At 48.1% G+C, this 24949-nt stretch overlaps 1 protein-coding gene across 4 annotated transcripts in view; it reads left to right on the top strand.

Annotated features, from left to right (window-relative positions):
• LOC126543158 (puratrophin-1-like) overlaps positions 1 to 24949 on the top strand; it is a 379196-nt gene that overhangs the window by 1991 nt on the left and 352256 nt on the right. The window lies entirely within an intron of this gene.

The following is a 24949-nucleotide window of genomic DNA, read 5'->3' as shown; positions in this document are numbered from 1 at the left end:
AAGTGCAATGCATGATTTTTTGCATGAAACTAAACAAAGGCGTCCGTGCCCAAAAATTACGGACATCGACCCTGACGCCATGCGTCGACAAGTAGTGTCGTGCGGCTTTGTAGCTCGTTGGGTTATATCGTCAGAGCAATTGGCACGACGGCAGCAGTTCACTTACTTTGAGAGCACATACCGTAAGGCAGTACCTTCCGTTTTCGTTCGAAGCCCGGCTCTGATTATAAATATTTTCGTCATTTTAAAGCAAGACATTGAATTATGCTGAGCAGGGAAATTGGATGTTAAGAGCTTTTTGACATCATGAAATCGACTTAGACTATCTGCAAGACCTTACTAATATTTCAGGAACTGGACTCTCTCTTAAAATGGAACGCCTAATGCGAAATACTGATACAAATAACATAATGTACTAGTATTAGGGAAATGGGGCCACGTCCATTCAGTGTCATGAGGTAGAGCGCGTGACTTAGGGTGCACACGCCTTCTTTGTTTTTGTTTTTTTCACTGTGTTTCATCGTGATTCAGAAACTCAGTGTCAGGGCTTTCGTAATATTATGGCTGCGTTTTGTGCTTCATAAACATTTGTAGTCCCCGGATTACCGGTTTTAAAGACGTTGTGGATGCGATGAAATTCTTGTGTTTGTTAACTACAAGAATTTCCGGGACCGAGGGTTGTTCCTGGAGCAATGATTCCACCGCTTTGTAGCGATCACAATATTAATTTTCAAACACAGCAGAAGGATCAAACTGAAGCCAACTCCTGACTGTTGGAAGACACTGCCCTTTCTCCCCCTCCACTATTACAGTGGCTGCTAGTTAACCGTCATTAAAATCCCTCGATTATTGCAAATGATGCGCGTCGGGTGACGAATCTGCTCGGCGCTACCTACCGAAAGGCGATGCCAGTTGTCGACGTCCAAAATTACCGGACTTTTGAAATTTGTAGCCGTGCCTGACACGTGTTTTTAAATGACATAAGGCGACTTTTCTGGCTCTCTCAATCTCTCTCTCGCATATGACACTAGAGAATGATCTGCTGTATGCGTGAAACGTTTTGACCGGGAGTATCGAGTTCCATGTGGCTTTAATGGTCTTATGTCCCCTCTGTATTAGCATCGCCCTTACGTCTCCGACGAAGTTACAGGTGCACATTTATACTTGCGTCATGTGTAACAGCCAGTCTGACATAGAAGGAAAACAGTAATGTGAAGGTTTCTGCGTGAGCATTTGCGTATTAAGAACTAGTACATCAAGATGATTCCCTCGATCCATTTTACTACATGACCTTTGCGCCTGCTGTTCAAGAAGGAGAAAGCATCTTAGGATGATTTTCCTCTTCCCCCCCCCCCCCCTTCACCCTTTTCTTTTTCTGTGGCCACATTTAACCAGCTGAAGGTAATTGATGTTTAGGCAGAACGCGTTTATGCGATCTATTTCAAACTGCTGAAGCCCATTCTATGGTCTGAATCCAAACAAGTTTAAATCATTCCCACCATACTCAGAGGGTCGCTTGAAATGAAACGCGGCCTTCCTTTCGCATGATAAAGTGGGGCGTACTGGAGCGCGAGTCCTTGGTCGGGGCCCGAAAAAGAAAGGAACCGACCGACCGGTGTGATCGATAGGTAACAAAACGTTTTCAATGCCGTGCTCTGACACGTGCGCTCTCTGATCTCCACTGTGTATTCCCAATAAAACTCATCGCACCGCGCAAACGCCAAGGGGCCTCAAGATAAACGAGGTCGATTCCACATTCGACTGTTGTTGGACAAGCCAGCGGCTAAAGAGACTGATCGCTTTAGCATGTTCGTTGCTCGAGGCAAGAAAGGAAATTTCTCTCTGCGCCAGACAGGCATAGTTCACCATTACGGCGCGCACCCTTTCGCACGGTGTCTGCAGGCGAGATCGAACTACGCCGTTCGTGATGTTGTTGCGCTTTCAACTGGTTAGCGCGATCGAGCATGCACACGGCGGGCTGTAGCGATCCTTCTTAAAGGAAGGGCAGCACCATAACTGGGCCGGGTCTCATTTCGTACCGCCGGTGGCCGGTTTCCTTCTCACCGCCTCGCCATGCGTGAGTTGTTATGCAACGATTATACAGGCCTCTCCTGGCAAGTTTGTGCGTGCGTGTGTGCGTGCGTGCGTGCGCGTGTGTGTGTGTGTGTGTGTGTGTGTGTGTGTGTGTGTGTGTGTGTGTGTGTGTGTGTGTGTGTGTGTGTGTGTGTGTGTGTGCGTGTGTGCGTGTGCGTGTGTGTGTGCGTGCGTGCGTGCGTGTGTGTGTGTGTGTGTGCGTGTGCGTGTGCGTGTGCGTGTGTGTGTGTGTGTGTGTGTGTGTGTGTGTGTGTGTGTGTGTGTGTGTGTGTGTGTGTGTATGTTGCAACCAGTGGCATTTAATAACAATCAGCGCTCATTATTTGGGGGAAGCGGTGGAAAATCAGAGATCGGGGGAGAACATACGAAATGCGGCATTCGCAAACTGCCGCGTGGTTGGTTACTTGTCAGTACTATATTTCCGTGGATGCATGTAGTAATAATGTCAGGCATCGTAGTCGAATTTTTTGCCAGCTTAGTTAACGACTGCCCATCACTTGTCGTCTGATAGAAGTGTTTTCGTGACTTCTGTTTTAACGAAATGCTATTAAAGGTAGGAAATTCCTTGACACGGAAAGTTGTAGAGGTCGGCGCCCTTATAATGAAGGCTCATGACTCCGAAGAGGCGATTTCATGTATAGGAGTTCCACGCTAAGCAGCGAGCAGGGACAGTTTGCATATTTGACTGAGGGGTTGAGCTTTCTCGCGTAATCCTGACAGTGTGTGCGGCTATGCTATTATTTTTACGTGTACGCTTCATGGCTGGTCGCTGCGGTGCTTAAGGTGCTTGATTACAATGAGGAAGCGGGCATCTTTCTCACTTTCGTGCGTCTGCAACAAAGGCAGGCTCGCTGCGTTGGTATAAAGACCAGTGCATTTGTATAATTATAGACGCCTGCTACACGTTCGGTCAAGCTGCTCTGGCTTCCTTCCGTTGTTTTCATTTAATTTTTTTTATTCTATAATGTCCGGCGCCGTGTCGTCTAAAGAGACCGGTGTCCCGCTTTGCAGAATTGATCATCCTGCTCCTCGCTGGACGAGCGTCCTCTGGCTCTCAACCACGTGCCGCTAATCAACTTCCTCGATTACTGCTAGCTTAGCGGCGCACTTGCGGATATGGCGATTGGGGCTGCGTGCATGTCTTCCTATGCGCCATTGTTCGTCACTTCCTATATACATGGTGTCATATCGCTGCCGTATCGCCAGTGCAGCTCTATTTCGCCTTTTGGCCGATCGTCGTGCTCTTTATTACCGAAGCAGGAACTACCAAATCCTTAATGGAATAAAGCTAAATATACATTGCATTGCTCGCGCGTCGTTGTCTAATGCCGTCTGTCGAGCGCCCAGAGCACGCGGCCTAATTGAAATCGATACGACGTTGCGTCCTCTTGTCAGATTGAGCGATTTTGTTTGTACGCTACGCAAGTAGTACGGCGTCGCCGTTTTCTTGTCTTTCTTTCTTTCTTTTCTTCTTTCTTTCATTCTTTCTTTCTTTCTTTCTTTCTTCCTTCCTTTCTTTCTTTTCTATTTCTTGTTTTCTTTTAATAACGAAATAGACGCATCTTGGCATAGTTCTTACACATATTATTTGGGAGTAAGTCAAGGCTCTGAATGCGAATATTACTGCTCTACGTATACAGCGCAAGCAGTTCGTAATAACGTCAGTTGGAAGCGCGCGATCTAACCTTCCGCGGTTAAGCACGTGTCGGACCCCTTGGTGTCTGGCTTTTTCTTTCGCCTCTCTTGCTTCATTGAACATTAATTCTTGAAAAAGAACGGCACACGTGCTGCACCCTTCCTATCTCATGCTGTGTGATTTCATTTTACTTTATAACAGGGAAGAAAGTATATGACAGCAAGAAAAGAAGTGTCCTTGTCGTATAAGTACATGCCGAGATACTCCCGCTTTCACGCAGGAACTCGTATTCGGCTTGCTTGCGTTGCTGTGTCAAGTCTCCTGGCGCTCTGAGCTGACTGCATGCCGCTGATTGCATGCTAACAAGGCAGCGGGTAGAAGTTGCACATACAAATTGTGCTCTCCGCTCCCCACAGGCTCAAGGTCATGTGCAAGTATAGGTAAACTAGGAAAGTAACATGCGTTGTGAATAACAAATGCGCAATTGTGACAGGGAACGTGGGAGTCGTCGAGAAAATTGCTTTAGAGCATGATAATGACTCGCTGGGAAACAAAAACGCAGTCTGCCTTGTGTTTCCAAGCGTGCCGTGGATAAAGCAATGTAACGCGGCTGTTCTGTTTTTCTCAGCCGTATTGCAAAGGAAGATAAACTAGGGGCAGGCAACATAACGTCCATGTCTGTGGCTACGCGGGCATCGACAGTAAATGCCACCAGTAAGCTGTATGAACAATTCATAACGCTGCTGCCTTATCACTGTGTCGACCCATCGGCTATGTAATCGCATGAACGCGTGCATATAATTCGTAGCATACTACCGAAAACCTAGCAGATCGGCTGAGCGGACACTGAATACGAGGTGGGCTTTAAAGGAGGAGCATTTTTGCTCAAGAAATACAAAATATATGCGTTCCATCACACGTAAGCGCTACAGATTCAGCGTTGGATTGGTAATAGTGGACAACTATATTTATTACGATGTTTCATCCTCTCCACTTAATCTCCGAGGGCATAGATGTCCTTGCCTGTGCATACGAGTGGCGGGCTTGACAACTTCTGCGGTAGATTAATTGGAGATAGCCATTCTACGGATCACTAACGGGTCACCGCGTAGTGGGATTCGGTCGACTGGTTTGCCATCACGAGAACGATTGTCTCCGGGTGGGGTTAGAATGATCGCGAGCCAGGTGTTCCTTGCACCGCATCACCGCAAATTCATTGAAATGACAGAGTAATATGAGCATGTTATGCGGCCGCATGTACGCGCGGCGGTGCGAATGGGAGCGCCGTTTTGCGCGTGCCTAGCGAGGAGAGCTGGCGTTGCACTCATCGGAACGGACAACAGCGGAAAGGCAGATTTCACCGTGTTACCAGCCAGATTGGTCCGTGCTATTAAAAACAGACCTTAAACACTTGTCGGAGGTAATGCCAGCAAAGAAGCAGTCTACATTAGGTAAGATGGTGTCAACACGTTACAAATGACATCGAAGAGTCAGGAAGTGCTTATCTTAACGGAAACGTGAAACGTTAACTCCCATCGGCTATCGCCATTGCATTTCGTTCATTCATTCCCAAAAGTGGAGAGTGTCATACAACTGTTTTTTTATAGAAGGTAGATGTAAACGCAAAAGCAAAAAAAAAAGAAGGAAGACAGAAAGAAAGAAAGCGTTGCGGCTTACTTATCACATATCAGCGATTAATCAGGAGCAGCACAACAAGGTTCATAATGTTCGTAGCGCTCTTCTTGCAGCGATTCCAACAATCAATTGCGTGCGCATATTTTGAGCCCACGCTTGAGTTACTGTGCAATATTCAGAAGAAGAGTGTGCATGGCAGCATTGTCGTCAATATCGCGGCGCTTTTTCATATTGCAGAAATGTGTGGACATGAGATGTCATTTCTGTGGGCGGCCAGTCACTGTATAGTGCACAGTAATGAAAGAACGGATGAAATGGTGAAATGTACGCACGAACAGGGCGGATAGAGCATCATTCCCCTCTTAAGCCATGGCGTAAGAAGCATCCTGCGGTAGCTTTCCTTGGAGAGGCCAGCAACAACGTGGTCCCATGGCGAAAACATCTATCATGCATATAAGACTATATCGTGGAACCTACATGGTATCATGTGTACTGTGTGATCTCACCTCCTGGAGGAGAAACTTGGCTTACCCGCCGTGGTTGCTTAGTGCCTATGGTGTTGGGCTTCTAAGCACAAGGTTGCGGGATCGAATCCCGGCCACGGCGGCCGCATTTCGATGGGGAAAAAATGCGAAAGCACCTGTGTACTTAGATTTAGGTGCACATTAAAGAACGCGAGGTGGTCCAAATTTTCGGAGACCCCCACTGCTGCGGGCCTCATAATCAGATCATGGTTTTCGCACGTAAAACCCCATAGTTTAAGGGAAACTTGGTTTCATCGTCTTCGCTTTGGCGTTGCTTACGCAAACAATATTCTTTTAAAATTGCACTGTGTATGTTATCCACGTCTTGCGCATGTGGTGAAGGAGATGAACACGTAAGGCTTGTGTTCTTGATGCTCAACAAAAAGAAGCTACGCGGCATACAGAGAGTACTGGGCAATCACCTTTTGTCCTTTCGCATTATACTTGGACCATATATAGCTTGTTAAAGTTCTTAGAATGAGGGCTTTTAATGTCGTGAAAAACTCTGTTAGCTGGCGCATGTTTTCAGAGTATTAATGTATATTCAACATTTATTTATGTAGTTATTTATTTATGAACTTACTTTCTTTGTAGTTCTTTTTATTTAGTATTCACGTTAATGTCGGTGCGTATTTTTTTTAAAGAGTGAAATGGAATAATCTTAAGCGTGTTGCTTCTTGGTTTAACAGCATCATTTATACCGACTTACGTCCAAGTAGTCACTTAGTATCTGTTTTCCAGCTTCTCGTGCATTGTCTTACGTAACAATCGCTGATATAAAGCGCAGGCTCACGTCTGATACTTTTTTCTATCGTTTTTTTTTTTTCTGGAGTGTTATAGTCGTAGACCCCTCTATGTGTCTGTTTTGTAACAAGAACATTCGTATAATCCCAGCATCGCAGTAGACGTACTCTATCAACCCTGCGTACCGCTCTGATGGACTTTGCGTTACGTAAACATCGAAATAAATGAAAGCGCGTGTCCTGATATGCGCTAGAGCTATCCCAGATATCGGTCCCTCGGGCTGTAACCCCGCCTCATTCTTTTTTATTCCTATCGTGTGGCTGCAAACGCCTACGCAGCCCATTTTCTCAGAGCCAGCGCGCAGTTCCACAGGGCCGTGCACCGGCGCATTCCTTCGCTTAATGAAGACCGACCCCGGGGCGTCGCGGTGTGTCCGTAAACTTGCAGCGCTCGAATTGAGTTATACAAGCACTCACGCCTCCAGGCTGGTCTCGCATGGGAGGAAAGGCATGCGGCTTCGATCCAGTTCTCGGTAGCGTAGTTAGAAAAACTGAGAATTCGCGTCCCACGTTCGCTCTTTCGTCGTCTTTTGTGTTTATTCTCTCCTCGTGGTGTGTCTTGTTGTGCAACGCTCGCTTCTCTTATCCTCTTTAATGTTTATCCGGAACTCGAAGCACGGAGGCCAGCTGAATCTTGCCAGCACGAATAAAATGGGCGTAGGTCCCCGTGTTTGTTGATACAAGCCTCACCGGAAGGTGCCGGGCGGCGCTGTGCTTGTCTGCATGGCAAAAGGTTTTGATTTTCGCATGTGGCGCTCGCTTAGCCCGACGCCTGTGTTGGCCCCGACGTCCCCCTTGTGTCTTCCTTCCCCTTCCGCCCCTGTGTGCTTCTTTGGCCCTTGCCAACCCTCTTCTGACCCGGAGCCCCCACACCCGGAGGCATCGTTCTCTCTGCTTGCGTGTACATTGCGCAGCCACTCGGGTGCTTTCGAACGCGCCGCAGAAGCTCGGCATGAGTGCACGTAAAGCCGTCGGGGTTTCGTCGGCGGCGCACTGAAAACACATACGTGCCTGGGCGACCCCCACTGCTCGCCATCTTAGTCGCGTTGAACTTGCACAGCTTGCGAGTTGTGAATATACTACAGTGGCGCGTGCGACCGCCTGTCCATTGAGTTTACATAAGAATGAACCAGAGAGAAACGAAAGCGCCCATCTAAATTAAGAAACGCATCGCGGAAGTAGCATTTCACGTTCGTATAAAAACCGGACTGCTGGCGGCGAATGCTGGCAGCGAAATCAGCTTGTCAGCGCCTCTAGAGGCCAGGACTTGTACTTGCTTATGAGAGCATGGCCACTGTTGTGTACCGCTAGAAATGCAGGTGAATCAGTTCTAACAGTGAAGTTAACAGATACGTTAAGAGTTCCTTTCTTTTTTTTCTTTTTTTTTTTTTTGGCCCCAAGCGGTAGTGCTAAAGCGGTTGTCTGTGCAAAATATGCCGACTCTGAGTCTTCTTTCAGAAGACTGGTTTTTTCTGGCGCTGGAACGATTCTGGGTGCTTCAGCAGCTCGATAAACGAAGTACGGCAATCATCATCCTGTTATCACGTCTGTCGTAATAATCGAAGCCACTGCCATGTTGCAAGCTTCTCTCGAACTTTTTTTTTTTTCACTTAACGTAAACCATTAGTAAAGCCAGGTATAGATACTAACTTAATATAAATAGAGCCGGAAGAACAAGAAAATCCTGCTCCGAACCGATTCTATTTGCGCGTGTTCGCTTGCACTGACGACATTCTGCCTATAGGCTATATAGTCGGTATATATGTCGAGTGTAACGGCCCAAAATTAATGTGTGCATGCTGTAGCGTTTTGTAGATGCCTTGTTTCTGTTTCTAACTTTTTACATAAGGGGTCGCGCATTTCTGCACCTTAAGCACTGATGCAGATCAGCAAGGCGCAGTGACGGCGCTTGATGATTACTGTTACTAGTCGTAACGTTTATAATCATCGTTCTATCTATAGCATGGTAGATATTATAGCATGGTAACGATTTATAGCACGGTAAGGATTAGAGCTGACGTCTGCAAGCCCAGTCGAGATACACTGTCAAAATTTGCTACGAGCATCATGCCTCAAGGAGCGGCTCTAGCATGCCCAACGCTCACTTTGAACTTTGCAGCAGTTCAACTTTACAAGTAAAGTGGGTTCCATAGACTAAGCAAACGTGAATGAAGTTGTTTATTAAGTAACAAAATAGAACAAAATTAATCAGATCAGTTAACATATAGCTGGGCAATATGAAAAGCGACACGACACACGGCACCACTTAAGGAATCACCTGTTGAGCCTTCCTTCGGCAAACCGCCACAAGTTTTTCCTGTGCGCCACGTTCATTCGCCATGCAGCCTGCATACGCGCGACTCCGTCTGGCGTGTAAGCTCTCTACCGGCAGTCACCTGTCTCATCCAGTGCCCCAGCATGCGCTCCTTTCTTAGTGTCATGAAAAATCAAGCGCCATCTGGCAACCTTTTGTGAAACTTGCCTCGCCGTTTCTTTCTGAAAGTCTCAAAGCCTTTTGGACTTCACTGCCACTTTTCACGCACACTTACAAAAAAAAAAAAAAAGAGAAAACGAGAGAGAGAGAGAGAGAGAGAGAGAGAGAGAGAGAGAGGATAAAGGTGACAGAACGCTGGTACAGCGAAGAGAAGTAAATACCTTGACATCACCACTTTCAGCAAATATACCGGTGGTTTCAAAACGCGAGCAAAAACGCAATAGTAGCGAAATTCAGTGTTGTCATTTGTTGATCGCTCAAACTGCGCGGTAGCAAAGGTTCCTGAATACTTGGAGAATTACCCGACTTATTCTGCCGCTACCAGCTGCACCAATATTCGCCGCACAGCTCAACATTTTTGCCCCCCTCTCGTCGTCTGTTTTGACGAGGCGTCACAAGGAAAAGTCTAGCGCGCAGTGATTCGCAGGTCGCACTTAAGTAAGCTGAGAAGTTTTCAGGGAAAGCGATACGCGATCACGCAGCGACTCGTCTTCCAACTCTGTGTCCGAAAATAACAAATGGGAAGCGTTTGTACGGCAGCGATTGATCCAACATGCCGACTTGGGGACAATGGCCGCCCTTGTTCGCGTCCTGCGGCGGCTGCCGGCGCGAGAGACGAGCGCAAAAGAAGCCGAGCGGCGGCGCCGCATCTCGTGTGTCGCCTGCCTCTTATAGAGGGGCACGACGACGGCGTCGCATTTAGTATTGCTGCGAGGTAGCGCGACCGACCGCCGTTTATATGGACAGCCCACAAACTGGGCTAACAACCATACTCAGCACCCAGGCTGCTATCTGACCTCACGGGACCCTGATTGTGCTCGGCGGCCTGCGGGGTAGCTGAAAAGCGCCGGCGCTGGAAGTCGCATGCGAGACTAGGCCACCGAGGCGGCGCCGCGCGCTCCAAGCGCGCCCCTTGTCCGCAACCCGCGCCGCTGGGCGCGAGCACACGCAGCCACACGCGGCTCCGTTGCCGCAGCGAACAGCTCTCTGTCGCCCAGCGGCGGGACACCTTGTTGCGAGGTTTGGGCGGCTCTCCTCAACGCGCGTGTCAAAAGAGCACACAATGGGACTATAAAGCACGTGCCAACTGTCGCATCGGTACACCTGTAACCGTTCTTGGCGGCATGCTGTGTCGCTTCAGTGACTACAAGATGCTGAAAAGTGGGTCGCTCCTGCGTCACCTCTGTTTTGAATACCGAAATGTTCTGTCACTTCAAGAAAAAAAAAAAAGCGAGAAAGACGACGTTAAAGATTGGGGGGACGGTATGATGGCCTGTTCGCTAGCGGAGGTTCCGCAACACTGCACACAGTAAAAAGCCGTTGTAGTGAAAGCGTAAATTGAACAAGATCTATTAGAGGGAGCGGGTAATTATTTTGTGTAGTTTTACCGCGATTAGCACTGCATTGGCGGAAACTGCAGAAGTCTGGGGACGTGGAACAAGGTTTGCATAATACTGCATAGCAGTATCGCCGTAAATAACTCCAAGAACCGGAGGAAATCACTCAAATCTAGGCTTTCTTTCTCTTCATCTTTTGCACGTCTCTATAGCCACGGCCTAGATCCGCTTCGCAGAGCATTGTGAAGCTGTCGGGAAGACAGGTCCCAAACCTAGCGACAGATCATTTCACGTCTGTCACTGTGTCAGTCAAGAATGGCATGACACAGTGTAAGTGGTACGCTTCTCGGAGCAGCGTGTTTGAACTAGGCACCCATGGGTGAAACGTACGCTGTTCATTGGCTTCGTGACTGATTTGGCATGTGAGGTGTTCCCAAGACACCTTCATCCTAAAGCACGCAGTGTCACTGATATGGAAAGATAAAAGCAAGAAGTGCGAATTGTTTTACACTTCCTGCGAATGAATTGTACTTGGGGCGCGACGAGTTGAACTTGAGTTTCACGTTAAGCTAACGTGTTCGAATTCACGTTTTCTCACATTTACGTGTTCATGTTTAATATTTACACTGGTTTTTGTGCATACAGAGAGAGAGAGAGAGAGAGAGAGAGAGAGAGAGAGGACGCCATGTCTTGATTCGCACGTTAATTGATGCTAAATATACCCAAAGAGAGAATACATACGACCGTCACATGCGTAATGTACGATGTCAAGTAGATGCACTTGTTTTTTCGGCGAACTGCGCTTGCGCTTATGAGGGGAAATACGAAGCGAGTTATTTTCGGCCAGAAAGGGGCGAATAGATGATGTGTCTTGAGGACAACAATATTCATTATGTAGCTAGAACACAGCAAACAAATAAAGGTACTAACGGCTTATTGCTGTGAAAGGAAAGTTGGAAACGTGGCATAGTTTAGTGCGTGCGCATAATATTATACCAGCTATCTCATCACTGCTGCGCATTATGGGCGAAACTGCAACTTTCATCTTAGCGTTGTGCATTAGAAACTGAGTGAAGTTGTGGCTGTCTGTTTCGCCTTCGCAATCGTCCCTGATACTGTGGTTTCACTGCTGTCACAATGGTATGCATGGAGTGTGCTTGCGAAATGCAAAATAAGCCAAAAACGCGGCACGCCGCGTGCTAAAGTCACAGCCAGAGCCACCCAAACGGCACTGTTGCCATCGTGAGTTGTTGGTGACACAGGAACGGCTGCGAGAGAGTGTTGCAGCCACGCAACGCATAATGCGTGGAAGCTATAGCTACACAAATAGTGCTCCTATTACTTGCACTTCGATAAAGGCCATGCTCTGCGGATACTTTAAGAATGTAATGGCCAACTTTAATTTGTTAATTGCTGCCCATTCCCCTCCTCCCATTTTGCCACACGTCGAAATATTGTCTTTTCGACTCCATTACAGCGTCTATCAACGAAGTTGTTATCATCCGCGAAAAGCGCGCCTCTTACTATACGAACATTGTTTGCGATGTTGTTGCATGGTCGCACCTAGTTGACGGCCACTCTTAGTTCCATGCCCTGTCTGACGCGCTCGTGCATATACACTTTCAAGATGGTCGTGCAATGCTACGCAGCTTGCGCATTCTGTCTTAATTCTATGCATTAGGAACTGCATTTAGCAGGGCTCCGCATTAACAACTTTACAGATGCCGACGCCCGAAGTATATTTAATAAAATGATCCAGAGACTAACAATACTTGCTGCACACTGCTTTTTATCAGCCACTGCAAGCGTAGTCGCGTAGTGAAGAGTATGCGTAGCATGTCAGAACGGCTCACTCGCAGCCAGACACTCCTAGGACCGCACCACAAGGTTTCTGACAGTCGCGGCTGCTCGATTCGGAGAATGACGCGTATGATGTAAAAGATCGCAAGAAGGACACTCGTCGATAGGAAATAGCGTGCATGTTTCGCTAAGGCGAGGCTCTTTCCTTTTCATTCGCGCCGACGTCCTCAAGAATTGATGGCCTCCTCGTCGTCGTGGCAAGCATGCCTTCTATGTATCGCTGCCGCTCGTCAGTGATCGTTCCCGTGCTTCTCACTCCGGCGAGTGCAAGTGCCACGCTGCCGGAAGTGCTGTTAATTGAAACGTCCTTGAATGCCGAGGTTCCTGTTTTATTGCTTTCACTTTGCTTGGCTTCTTCTTCAGTTGTTTATCGTACCTTTCGGTTATCTCTCCTCTTTATACTCGCTGATCTCAACAGCAAGAAATAACTTTGACTTGTCTAATAGCCTTCTGTTTCTTCCTTTTTTTCTCTTTTTTCTTTCCACGCATGTGCATGTACGTACTTTCTGAACTTTCACTTCGTTTTTCAGAGTGTTGACTTTTACATGTCGGACACAATTTACAAAACGCCCGTCGTTGCTGACCGAGCGAGAACAATTTGGCTCCATGGCCTTGGGGTGCATGCACCGAATGTTTGCGTTCTTGCGTCTCCGAGCCGCATGCAGTTTGGCAATGCTGGGCGCCGTAGTCATGGGCTTTGGCTTGGTTTTTACCGCCTCTCCTTATTGGTACTCGCCGAAATCGCAGGGCACGAAGACCTTTGCACACCAAGCGACATAATAAGGTGGCTGCTGCGATCGAGAATCGAGCCCGCGACCTCGTGCAACAGCAGAATGCCATAATCACTAAGCCACGTACCGCGGCAAATCAGTGCCGATTTCTAATGGTGGAAGTGACGTTATGCAAAATTTCGCAGGCGGGCTTCCTCTTTTTATCTATATGATCTATGAAAAGCGACGGGCGTCGTGCTTCAAGGGAAAGAAAAGCGTGGTGCCGCTCCTACATTGTCCCTTTCCTCGCTGCTTGCAGGTGACCCGTATACCTTGATCTCGGGGGAGGCAAAAGTATACTTCGTAGCTTCAACAGTACTCAGAGGGGGAGGTCGACGATCTTGGAGGGGAGGAGGAGGAAAGAGAAAAGTAGAAGGCAGGGAGGTTAACCAGAATAACGTCCGGTTGGCTACCCTACACCGGGGGAATGGGAAAGGGGAAAACAAATATCACAGGGAGAGAGAGGAGGGAAGGAAAGAAGGAAATAGCGGCAAGTTCGCTGACGCGTGTGGTTTTACAGAAATTACATTAATAGTCACAGATGGTCGCACAAACCCGTCGTCCTTAAGAAACAAAAGCGCCTTCACCGCTTTATGGGCCGACGGGCGATGGGGGCGGTGTTCCAGCGGCACTTGCACAGAAAGCGGCAATTCAGATGTGCAGGTAATCTGGATCCGGAAATTTTGCATAATTTTTGTCCGAAATTTTCTTGACCAATAAAAGAAAGCGTAGTGTTTATTTACTTATTTATTTATTTATTTATTTATTTATTTATTTATTTCCAAAATTCTCAAGGCCAGGTGGCATTACAAAGAGAAGTGGAAGTGAATAAAAATATAAATGCAATTTCTTCAAGGAAAATTATTGTAAACAGCAGATTTGAATTTGCCAGAGCCCGGGATAATAGCGATGGCGGTTCTTTTGTATGTCTAGAGTTCACACAAGGTCGAAAGCTTGTGCGATTTCTAGCTTTCAATGTGACTAACGTTAAATGAGCTCACTGTTAAATTCTTATTGAGAAATATAATGAGATAATGCAACTTGTGCGCATTTCTGCGTAAAAAAAAAATATTTTAAGGCCGCCTGGTAAAAATAGGGCGAGGTTATGACTTCTGAGTATTCTGATAATATTACAGTTCATTTTATTCCCTGAGTCAGTATCCAGTTTAAATCAGCTAATAAGCGAGCTTTGCAATGAAGATAAGCAAAATTTGCTTAATCGTGAAACAATGCGTCATAGCATATTCAATGCGTTCACGTGCTTGGACACCTCGGGTACGTGTGCAGTATTGTAGTGTACCTATTAAAGGCGCATGACTGCAGTGTTAAATTAAAGCTAAACTGCCGCTCAGTGACTAGACGCACAGGAAAAAAGAAGGGTAAATTAAATTCACCAAATGGCGAACAGCTCGAAAGACTTCCTCCATCTTAGATACCGACGTTCTTGCTGAGAGTTTAGCAGGAATAAAGCCGTTCTCTCTTTCTCCTAAGTGATCCGCCTAAGTTCGCCCCTGACGCCGGAACACCTTCGTATCACATTATTTTGTTTTCTTGGTGATTTCGTAGCTAAAGCAACAACAGGTGAAATAGACAGGTATGTTGATTACGTTTCCTTTTTCCTATTGAACTTCGTGCGCTGCTGTAACGCCTCCGTTAATTGCGTGCAGGAACGAATCGATCGCGCACAAAGAAACGCAATGCTTGTTATCAGCGCATGCCCCCCGTGATTGCTACTCTCTCCAGGGCAACGCAACACCCGCGGAATTAGGAAGAGTCGTGTCGTGCGCTTGTCCGATTGGAAACACGATCCATCACCCATTGCGACATCTGCGCGGCTACGCGACTGCGGAGGTCGGCGCGACTGGCGCCAGGCTCGAGGGCTGGCTGGCGGCACTCTGCTCTCGTAACAGCTTGAGCTCGGGATTAACTGCTCGATGACGGAGAGCACGTGCTGACGCTTTCACACTCGTTTTCATTTTCGCAGAGGAGGAAGAGAGCACTATCGTTGCCTGATATTTTTGCCTAGGACCGGACTGTTGCAACAAGTGCGACTGAGGCAGCAATTTTCGCCAGAGCACCACGTGCATCAAGAGACCCCGCAAGAAAAATAATCAAGGAACGATGATGAAATCAGTGCGAAAGCAAGAAACGAAGCCTCTTTCCTTTACGGTTCCGTCATAAGTTGACCTGTTCCATTTTAGGTGCTTTTTTCTTCCTTGTTGTCGTTATACCAATGCGTTGGTTATGTATATAACATATTGGTAATATTTACGTCGTCACCAGGAAGATCAGTCCTTCCGTGTTGTTACCATGGTCAATCCCTTCTCGCGGGAACGTTCAATTTATACCGAAGACGATGGTGGTGGCAACAACAACAACAAACGCCGCTCCCAAGCACTTCGTCATGGATCTGCGGGAGCCGAATTTACAAAGCTTTTCGTTGGTGAGTGCTGTTTGCCACTGGCCGACCGCCTTTCCTGTAACGATATGTCCGACATCACAACTGTCTGGCATCCGCTATTGCGAACAGTTCTAGCGTAAGAACACTTTCATGAATACGGGCCCTGAAATCGAAAGAGACCAGTTGTCACGAATAATTCAAGAGCTTCACGGCACTTTCGAGATCAAGCTTGTGAAGTCAGATCTGCGTTCCACCAGCTGCGACTTCTCAGATGTATAGGCTTACTACTTCAATACGCAGATATATTATGCAAGACAATATATACCTTGCATAATATATATGGTGAGGAAAACGAGAACAAGGTTAAAGCAGGAGCCAACGTTTCGACAAGTGGACTTGTCTTCTTCAAGGCGACAAGTCCACTTGTCGAAACGTTGGCTACTGCTTTTACCTTGTTCTTGTTTTGCTCATCGTCTTGAATTTCCATCTCCCGCCTTCCCCCGTTTTCGCTGGAAAATGTATTGTTATTGACACTACTGCCTGCACTTGACGGGCCTGCGAAACCTCGGTTTATTTCGTGAATATTTTAATTGAGAAGCTACCATTATAGCTTGGCAAAGATTGGTTTTACGGCACAGTTAGTCCGCCACTAATGCTTTTTTACACGTGGCAGACGCACAGAACAGATTAAAGGTGCAGTCGCGAAGTACACGCTGTTCATAACATAAGCAATGAACAATATCAAGTTCCCATATCATGTCACGGTTCCCATAGATGCTGAAGACATCTATGGGGTCCGGCAAGAACTTCGTGTGAATTTGGGCGAAGCTCTGAGCGCCAACATGTAAAACACGTCCATCATGGCTACAAGACTGCTGTGAGGCCAAGTGATGTCACGCAGCCACGGCACGCGCTCCCTCCAGTGATAGCCGACTGGGGACGATGGAACTGGCAGCCGGAGTCGCTGGCCACGCTCACGTCCACCCGCTCGGCGCCCGTTAGGACAGTGCCGTTGGTGACGAAGCACGAGGGTGCTGCAGCACTGACGCTCAGCCTGCGCTTCCATTTTCCTCTGGCGGCAGACGCGACGTCGAGGGGGCCGAGACCGTGCGCCAGGAGCCGTTGCTGGTGGCAGCGTTCCACTTAGTTGCACGAGAAGGAGCGATGGTCGCGCGCCGTCCCGTGCTTTCGCGAAGGCTAGTTTGCAGCCACGCTGTGACTGAAGTGGTCTTAGGAGCACGGGCTTCGATCGCAGCCTTGACGGTGACCGAGGCATGGCGGTTTCTTCTCGTCGCCTCGGGACCCAACTGATGGCAAAAGGAGGCCGCGGTGCCTCCTGTGAAGGCTGCGGTGTATACCTGTGGCTCACCCTGGCCCTTTCCTTGCTGTCGCTGCAGAAAAGCCGTGTGCTGTCGTTGCCGAATCCTTGGGCGCTATAACGTAAGACTATTCCAATCTTTTCTATTCCAATTCTGCAATCCGCCCTCCGCGATGGGTCAAAAACTTTTTTGGACCACGCCCACTTCACCTGTCTGTCACGCGCCGTCACGAAAACCGCGATAGCTCCCCATCTAACATGACGTGTACACACTGATTATGCATGATTTGACGGAACAAAAGAAAAATAGTAATTTCTGATTCGACGCCTTTTCGCCATCAGCCCTCGGCTATTGGTCAAATGTTTTCGGGCTGCACCCACTTCACCTACCTCTCACGCGACGTCACAAAACCGCAAGAACTCACCGCATCAAAGTGACGTGTACGCGTTAAAGATGCATTAATATGCCGAACAAAACTGAATTTTTTTCTGAATAGTCGCAGGCTGTCCCGTTCCGAAAGGAATAAAAGATGGCTGCCGCCGATCGCTCAGGCACTGGCTCTCGCACCTACCGGAGAACATTGGTTTATTTGCGTGTAATAAATCTTTTTGCGTGGCCGTGTAACGTTTTCGAGCACTTTCGGTACTTTTAGGACCTGGTTCTGCCAACTCTTCTTTGCTGAGGATCCGTCTTAGCGTCATTCTTAAGCTTCCGTTGCATGGCGCCGCGATTGTCGACGAGCCACCGCAAGCTAAGAGAAAACGGACCAATCGCAGACTTTGGCACCACCCTCTTCATCGGGTTATCGATTTTCAGTGCAGTGGCTCAGCCCCATCGAATCCCTCTCCACTTGAGCATATACTCCTCGCCTCTTATGAGCCAATTAGATAAGACAAGCTGTCCAGTGTAGGCAGTGTTATTCGTTTTTCAAGACAATCTGAAAGCACAATGTAATTATATAAATAACGCTTTTATTGTTTCAGACAGATTTTTGATTCCGTCACCACACACAAGAGAGTCAAGCAGGAAGGCCGTACTTTTCTAAACAATTGATTTCACTAGTGGCACTCGCCGCTGTGGCTCAGCGGCTGCTGCGTTCGGCTGTTGAACACGAGGGCGCGCGTTCAGTTACCGGACGCGGCCGCCGTATTTCGGCGGAATTAATTTGAACACCTGGGGTTCTTTAACGCGCACCCAATGCACGGTACACGGGTGTTTTTTGCATTTCGCCGCCATCGAAATGCGGCTTCCGCGGCCGGTATTCGATCCCGAGCCTTCGGGCGTAGCAGCACAACGCCGAAGCCACTACGCCGCCATATCGGGTCAGTAATAAAGTGGATCAGAAGTAAGCGTGCATATTTTGGAGGATAGCCAAGGAGTTGCAGAGACTGGGAGAGATAAGGCCTTATTGAGGTACTATATATAGGATATTCATAAGTGCTGGCGCGCTGATAAGGCACTGGCTATTGGCATCGTCTCGTGATCAGGAAGTATGAAATACGTGTGCACATATAACTATTATACACATAAGTCCGCGAGTAAAGAAGCCCGCGAATACACGCAAATTAAGTGCTCCAAGCGACCAGTCGCACGGCAATTTGGCCTGTATTCGAGGGCTTCTTTCACCACGGTAGAACACTTTTATGCAGCACGTATGGAGCAACAGAAAGCTGTACAGGGAAATTCTCATGTGTACAATTTTCTCATTGACACTTTTCATCTCATTATAATAACTGACAAGTCGTGTAATTAATTAAGACTGATTAATTACAATCAAAATACAATTGTAAAAAATATAATCTGAGTATCGACAAGCGACGGCTAGCAGCATTACCTTGGTTCTGTCCAGCTACGTGTCATTTGTATATTTTTAAAGTTTGGCTCAGGTTACGCGAAACACCCTGCATGTGTATAACAAAATGAATGCCTTGTCTGTTTCTTCTGTTGTTTCTTGGCATCCCGCTGTGTAAAGTACGCGATTTCCGCAGTTAAATAGTCGCTATTCTTCCGAAACAATTTAATCGCGAGTCAGCACTTGTAGCGTCTTGTTTCACTGGACCTCGTGGTACGCGCTGTTATTATTATTATTTTTTTCTGGTGCACTACAGATCGTTCCTCATTGCAATTAGTTCATTTTTCTCATAGCTCTCGTTGGTCGCGGGCGCGGAAACGTTATGAAACTAAAAGGCCTACGGTCTAACACTGTTATTGTTGATATCAGTTGATGCCTCGATGCATGTGTCGGGTTGACGGCATTCGATGTGTTGGCATTCAAATGTAAGGCTTTATTAAGCCTCAGCGACACTTTACCCCCCACCCCCTTCCCTTCCGTCTGACTATCTTATGTGACCCTGCTCGGCTCTCGCGAGCTGAGCGTTGCGCCAGTGGTGTTGAAATTCGGAAGAGCCGTGGGGTCTCGAACTGCTGCCAAGCTTTCGGGGTCATTACCACGACTGGAGTGACTCGCCGGCGGCCGTCTTCTCCCTTTTCTCGTTAGGTGAGGGAAAGAAGCGGCTGCGTTTCGTCTTCCTGCACGAGATGGCGGCAGTTGTGTGGTTTCGGCGGCTCCTCTCGCAGAGTTGCTGGCTTGTAGCGAAATTCGGGAGGCTCTGGCGAAGACACGGAAGAGGATGCGAGTCAGGCGGGAAATCCGACGCATCACTTCGAATTATCCGACTTATTTAGATCGCGTTGCAATTGAAGTATACTAAAGCGACCGCCTTTGTTTAAAAAAAAAAAAAAAAACAAGAATCCTTCGTTATACCACCTCTATTCAAAAGTGTGAGGACGCAAGGAGTGGTGCGTAGTTTGTATGGCAAACTCATTCCACATTGAAACTGCCGAGAAACAGCTTCGTTAGAAGACAGAAATGGATATTTCGGGATTTGTTTGAAACGCGTTTTATTTAACTTTCCTTCTTCTCGTCGTTGTTGTTGTTTGCTTGGTTTTTTTTTTTCGTGATATCAGAGCAGGCATTCTTGATGAGACAGACAGAATTCTACAAGATTCTGTACAAATTATATAACTTTTTTGAACATTCGGCTTTGTGTTAATTACTTTTTTTTCGTCCGTAAGTGTTATTTGCCACTGGGGCCGGCCGCGCTCAATTATATGTCCAACATGGATTGGTTGGAAGTGCTCTCAAGAACATTTCTAGCGTAAGAATTTTGTAAATCCGGGTCCTATTTCTCAATAGCGAGAACGGCGAAGTTCTGCAACACTCAAAGAGTTTTCGCGTTGTTGTTTTTATCAGCGCTTACTTGTGGCAGCTCTGCAGGAGCCTGCCCAGCTTCGCACATCTCCCTTGGGAAGACACCAGACCATAGAAAGCTTAGCGCCGAACATCACTGCATGGCTGTCGTCACTCATCCGGGCTTGCGGTAGTAGTGACGAAGGCCTTCGCAATGTATCTTCCATACAACTTTCAGCGCTCCACTGTGCGCTTGTGCGCAATAGTTTTCGCAACAGAAGGCGTCCGATATAACAGAGTCACTCCTTTTTTTTTTTTTTTTCTTTGAAGGATCGCGACAGGGCTTCAAAGGCGGCCGGCATGCGTCCCAAGGTCTGTGTAGAGGGGGAGCGGTCGGCAATTACCTGGCGCGCAACTTCGAACCGCCCACGTCCAGGCTTCGTTTCTGCAGCGGCACCAGCAGCTGCGGCGCTTCGACGCTCGCTCCTGGCCGCTCTTGAGGCCGCTGTGACGGTGCATTAGGGTCGTGGTATCTAGTTTCAGCGGTGCGACCGATAGGATCTCGCCTATTGGCATTTGGCACTTGGCCATTTCGCTGCCTTATAAAGGGGAATGGAAAGCAAGGGTTAGCTCGCCTTTTATAAACTACGGCATGCAGTTGTGGCCTTCGTTTATTTCTTTTTCATATCCATGTACTTGATTAATTAGTCTGGCGTCCCTGCGTGCAGTGGCCAATTTGTCATTTTGCCCTCCGAGCCTCGGCACCGGGTTAGGTTAGGTCATAACAGTGCCTTTCGCGTGGCGCATTCGCGACATTGCAGTGGCGCTGCTTATCAGAGCAGCGTGGCGCTGCGGCCGACAAAATGGGCTCAGAGGAAAAGTGGCTGCGCGAATCGAAAGGTCGTGGATTTGCGAGGTGCCCTTACTGAACAAGTCATTAAGACGTGGTAAAAGTAATTAAGCATTACGGTGATGGTAGCAGAGAAACACTCCACTTATTATTTATGCCACAAACCGCAAGCAAATGGCACGGGTGCATAATTCACCTCCTCCTCAAGATTTCAAGGCACTTATCACTTTTTCAAAGAGTCGAATGGGGCGGCAGAACCGGCATTGTTTTCACCCAAAGCAGGTCTTTGTACGCGTGTTCTCTTTAGAAGGTGCGGTGGGACCCCGTCCGACTCGGGGATCACAGAGCATAGTGTTGTATTTTCGTGGCTGTTGCACTGAGCCTTAAACACATTACTACAGCCTCCAGTGGCAAAGCTTTTTCGTCAGCAATGTTGCAAAGAAAAAAAATGTCATTATTTTGTTGCGGATATTGCGGTATGACAAATCGATTGCGAGAAACAGGAAGTGGACCGCAGGAGATACGGCTCACGGTATGTGGCTTGTTTATTACTTAGCTTGCTGTCGCGTAATATTTCTTTTTTGCCGCCTCGAGTGTTGCAAATCCTGTTTTCGATCAACGTACCATCGGGGCGTTCTTGTTTCTTTCTTTTTGTGCAACCTCATTATAACTCTCGAGCCTGCTCCAACAAGGATAAAAAGAAGAAAAAAAATGTATCAGGCTTAAACGAGATGAATGACAGCTGCGTCGAGGCATCTCATCGGAAGTGATAAAGACCAAAATCTCCTCTCAAGCGGACGTTGCGATAACGTTTTAATCTGCGGTGTGTGACGCCGTTCGAGTTTCAAGTCTACTAGTTGCTAGTGGTGCCGTGCGTTCATAGCGTGGGAGATCTTAATCGGTGCACCCAGTGTTTTCTTCTTTTTTTGCAATCGATTTGTTCCCCCTTCAACCTGTCGAGCTAACTTACGCAATACCCCCTGCTTTGCTGAGCTAACAAAGCTGGCAAATGCAGCTACCAACCATTATATACATGCAACACAGTGGCGACGTGCAGAGGGAGATAAAGTCACCTGCTGCCCGGAGCTGCTCAAGACCAGATAAGCGTGGCGTCTGTATTAGAAAACAGGAGCTCCCATTGCTTGCCTGGGCGCGCACGTATACTATACACGTAAGTACGTGTCCGGGTTTGCTTTCAAAGTATACTACGCCATTGACTTTGCGTACACATACGCTGACCTCGCTGCAAGTTTTTTATTGTGGAACATAAAAACAGTACTTGAGGCTCCAATTTATACAGCGACAGCTCCGCATATTTCACTGGACTACCATCGCAAGTTACTCCATGCTCTAATCCGGTGGACGCGATTCGAGAGCTGTGACGTTTGTGGCCGCAGTCATTTTCTTGTGTCGTAGACGATTCGCCGAGCATCTCAAATCTCACGTCATTGTTTAACAATCACAAAAAAATAAATAAATGAAGTATGGAGAGACCGAACGAAGACTTGTCGAGGCCGTGAGGCGATCCTTAATCAAACCCCGCGGCGGGACCTTTTCCTTGTGAATGGCGAGCTCGTTGCGGGCACCAGAAAAGGACGTTGTAAACGTTCCCGTCGCGTTGTCTAGTGCAGAGTAGTGGGGCCTCCTACGACGCGACGACAGGCTGACGGGGACGACTCCTCTTCCGCCAGAGGCGAGGCCTCGCGCACGCCTATAGCGCGGTAGCGCCATTTCAAGAGCCGCCTAACACGCCGCGCGTTAACCTACTTGAGTGAAGCGTGTTTCGCCGCAACCCGAGAGCAGCAGCAGCAGCGTCCGCCCTGCTGCTCGTAGTACCCGGCGCTCACTGACGACTCGCCTTTGGTGCAGAGAACAAAGAAACGGAAAAGCAGGAAGTCCCGAATAAATAAAGAGGAAAAAATAAATAACCCGGTTCCATTCGCCTAAAGTGTCCATTTACTATTCCTCAGCGCGTGCGCAGAGACGCCCGGAGGCCTGCGCCATCTTGAATAGTTTTCAGCTGCTGCAGGACCCTTGACAGCTCGTCCTTCTAGAGTAGCAAGATACGATGGTGTTTCTAAATGTAACTGCTAGCTTAATTTACTAATAGAAATGCACGCTTTAAGTTCACATTTTTATGCCCACACAGGCTAACCCTTTGCTGTGTAACGATGAAGGATGTCCTGTAAGTAAGCATGTCATATTTATATTACCGAGCAAATTACTGAGAATGAATAATCAGAATATGAAGAACAAAACGAAAGCTTTACGTAGTGATTTTCACTCCGCAATGCTTATCCGCCAGTAGGCACAAGCAGGTGTCAAAATACGAATAAAATTGTGTCGTACTGAATTCAAAGTTTTATTTTATTAGTTTTTTCATTATTGTTTGCGAGACTTCAACCACTGTTCCCGTACCTGCATTTACATCAACTTGCCGCATAGGAATTGTTCGAAATAATTTTGCGAGCTCTCATCGTTTTACTATACCACCATAAACGCAATATAGCCAATAGCTTGGAAGATCCCGTAACACAAACGAGCTTGACGCATCGACAATCCTGCCGACTTCCGCGTTTTCGAAGACCAGAACAGAGAAGCTCGATTTGCTGCGTCAAAAAGCCTTCACAGAGCTAGCGCGCGTGCGACGCAGCAACGAAGCCCTCCGCATGATCGTCACAAGTGAGAAGGCGCCACTCATACTTCTCGGAGATAATGTATGTGTTCTGTACCCGTCGCGCAAACCTGTCGCGATGCGAACAAACTTGACATGGCTGCCGTTATGAACTCGGTTACAAGGAGCACTCTTGTGTTTGAATAGTATTCAAAAAGCTGCAGGTAGACTCCGCATCGGAAAAGACGTTTGCCGATGCTGTGCCTGATCGCCGCGCACAGTCACACACCTCGCGCATGGCATTAGCGGGTCGGGTCACCCCTACTGTGGTCTTAAAGACCGGCGTCTTCCTAGAGCTAGAGGGGGAGACGTGTCGTAACGGAAGGCCCGGCGGACGTCATCAATATTCATGGAAACTCCTATCGAAGATGTATTCCCAAATTTGTTGGATTTCCAACCCCGATGACCCCTCGGTGATCGCGAAACGGGGCCGAAAGGGGGAAAGGCGGACGGAGTGTGGCGCCCCCCTTAAGGCGCCGTGTTCGGCGAAGGCACCCCTTTTCCGCGGCGCCTACATCCCCTCGGCACCGGAGGACCTCGACCCTGTGCCGATACCCAGTTGGTGCGTGCCAGAAAGAAAAACTACGACGTGCGTCGCGGGCTCAACCGAGCAGATCGAGAGCTGGACGGGGCGCGCGCGATCAAGAAAGGTTATCCGCAGCGCCCCGATCACTTGTCACAGGGACCTCAAATCGCGCGAGCTGGGGGCCTCGGGAAATAATAAATATCGGAAGCGTAGTCCCGGCAATCTCTCGCAGTAACGTGCCACTGGCGAACTCCGCCGCCTGTGTGAGCGGTCGGCCGAGGAGGAGGCGAGCGCCCGCGGTCGACGCGACTGCCCCAGAACTGGAATGCAGTTCCACGATGAAAAGTCCAGATGATAGGCGGCGCAGGAGTTTATTTTGCGTCTATATACAATATGTGTCATGGCCGCGTCTTCGAGCGATCTCACGGTTGTCAGTGCGCCGTCTAGGAAACGTGTTTCGAAATGGGCTCGGGGGGAGGGGGGGGGGGCGCTATGGAAACGAAGCCCGCCTGACTGCGAGCGGCTTCCTTCCTGACAACCCCCGTGGCGGAAGGAAACAGCCGCGGTAGACATTCATCCGGAACTGAAACAAGCTGCTGGCACTGTGGAAGCCGAAGAAGAATAAAAAGGAAACTGAAAACAAACCGACGCACGTATATACAGTCGAGGGAGCAGTAAATAAACATTCTGTTTCGCAATGCATGTACCTGAACCCTCGCGCTCTTGGCCTTCGTGTACCCGCCACCTACCGCCGCCACAGATGAAGATTGATCTGTTAATAAGCACGACAGAAATTTAGCTCCAAAGTCGACCGCTCCACATATCAAACGTTGGAA

This window comes from Dermacentor andersoni, chromosome 1 (assembly GCF_023375885.2).
Source record: "Dermacentor andersoni chromosome 1, qqDerAnde1_hic_scaffold, whole genome shotgun sequence".
Taxonomy (NCBI): domain Eukaryota; kingdom Metazoa; phylum Arthropoda; class Arachnida; order Ixodida; family Ixodidae; genus Dermacentor; species Dermacentor andersoni.
The sequence above is the reverse complement of the archived record's forward strand: the minus strand, read 5'-3'. Positions and strand labels throughout refer to the sequence as shown.